Below are 2,418 nucleotides of genomic sequence, written 5' to 3'. Positions count from 1 at the left end.
CTCCATCCTGTTCTTCCACACTCGAGGCATCTGACGCGTCAGGATTGTTAGCCGAACCCCCCTGCAGACCTAAGACCAAGTCGGAGATGATGCGAACAGCCGAATCACCGTTTTTAAAACGATCATGACCGTAGCCACGGACCGCACCATGTTGGCATCGGTGTCCAGGACTCCACTTCTGTTTGCCTCAGTGGCAGATTCCCTTGCCACTATTGTCTTCAAACGAGGATGGAGAGGATTGCATACGCCTTTCCAGGTGAGGACGGGGATGAGGGCTATCATGCTTGCGGAAATGCTTAGGCTCTCGACCGTATTGCTAGTGGTAAGTTCCATGTTTCCCAGCATTTTCCAGTGGGGCTGAAACTAATACCATGCACAGGTGGATTGACAAACTTCACTTCGGTTTCGAGCTGCAGGTGCTCGCGTAGAGCAATAACAAAACAATTTGAAAGAGTACTTAGCTGTTATGGTGTTCCCTATCGGAGCCGTTGGCCAATTGAAACCTAGTACGGCCTTTCGTAAGTATTTGATCTTGTTTGCATCTGACCTGAACTGTGGTTGACACTGAGGAGTGAGGCGCCCTATAATATAAACTAACTTAGTCAAACCTACTGAGCAGGTCGCCGATTCGTGCTCCGACATAAACTTGTCCAAGCGCAAAGTTTCGAGCATTCCTTGCACATGATGTTGACGGGCATCACTGTCGTACTCTTTCACCATCATCCGGGCCATTTTGTCAAACGTCATGTCTTCACAAGCGTTGTTGAAGAAGTAAGCACGGGCGTGGTCGGCTAGTGCGTTAACGAAGAATTCTGCCTTCTGCGTGGAGTTGGGTCTGTGCGGGCGGGCACAATCGCTGTACTCCCTGATAGTGAGATCGATTGACTGCTTAATGTCTCCAGTGAACTTATGTCCTTGAAGTATTGGGAGACGTTGGTAGCCCTACGACCCTAGGCGTTATCGTTTGAGGCGGCGCCGGTATCGTCGCGATCGAAGGTTGTCCGTGAGCAGCAGCTTGACCACGGAAGGAAGTAACTGCTCGATGATCTTCAGTTATAGTTTCTTCGGCGCGAACCGGGTCGTCTGCTCCTTGCTCTTGCTGGTCTGCTGTCCGAGTATTCAGCAGTGCGGAGGGGCATCCCTTCGCTCGGTGTGAACTTCCACTCTGAATGGTAGAGTGAATGAATTGCGTAGAAGTGCAGGAGATCCACGTGTGGACTCGTACGATTGAACAGCAGCGGTTATTGTCTCACGATCACAGCGAAGGAAATTTGCAAACTAAACATGGACCTTGATGTTCGTGCTTGCCTTGTCACTTGGACTTAAGCCAAGTGAATGTATAACCCAAAAATAGTACCCGAGGTCGAGCCCCGAAAAGTCCACCTTCTCGTCCGCGAGCGCCATTTGCGACACGTGCGTCCTGAAGTAGAACGACTGCAACACGCCCTTCTCCCCAAAGTTCGCCGTCCGGCTCATCTCCGGCCGGATGCATTGCCGCCCCTTCGTCTGGTCCGTGCTGAGCATCTAGTCATCCCAGAACATCTGGGGCCACTTGGGCCCAAGCTCCTCTCACAGCACCTGCATGAGCATCGACCCCAGCCCGGGGAAAAAGTCCGTCCGGTGCAGCTACGTCGTGTTCTGCGCCAGCGCTTGTATCCCGTTGTCGTTTCACGCCAATACGCTAAACAAAGTCTCGTCTTTCTCTAACACTGGCTTCAACGCGTCGAAGTCGCTGAAGATATCCGCTGCCACTTGCATGTCCTCTTCGACAATCACTACCCTCGTGAGTGCCGCATTCCCCCGGATTCCTCGCCCAAGAACTCGTGTTACTGCCCATTCGCAGTTTCTGGATATCCGTCGGTAGGCTACTGCCAACGAAGGCCTTACCCTTTTCGACGTCGTTCTCGTCAGATAACGCATGGGCTCATGGGTAAAGCTCTATACCGAGTGCATTAGCCTGGCGTGAAGCTTTCTCAACCACGTCTGCGACTTCGACGTGATCCTCGACGTCCTGCCGGTCCATTAACACAATAATTGGCCACTCGCCGTTAGGTGGGTGGGCTTTCAAATTAGATTCAAGGCACTTCGTAAGGTACTCAGGACGCGAATGCGTGATGACGAGGAGCGCGGTGGTACCTGATTGCAGTTCTCTTGTTCGGTTTGGACTTGTTACAAGGCGAGCGTTGCTGAGTATTAGCACAATCACAATTTCAAATCCAGAAAAACAGCGAAGAAAGAAGCGCCATGTTCTAGACATGTCTGTCAAAGAATGTTCTCTTGTTGGCTCATGCTTTGCCTCCGTCTTAGATATGTCATTCTCAACCGGAGAAGCCCTGCGCTTTTGCACTTGATTCCGTTCACACATCGGACACCGTGATCCAATAGAGCTTCTACAACGTCCGCATGTCCACAAACAGC

This window comes from Chondrus crispus, genomic scaffold (assembly GCF_000350225.1).
Source record: "Chondrus crispus Stackhouse genomic scaffold, scaffold_485, whole genome shotgun sequence".
Lineage (NCBI taxonomy): Eukaryota > Rhodophyta > Florideophyceae > Gigartinales > Gigartinaceae > Chondrus > Chondrus crispus.
Note: the sequence above shows the minus strand (reverse complement) of the source record.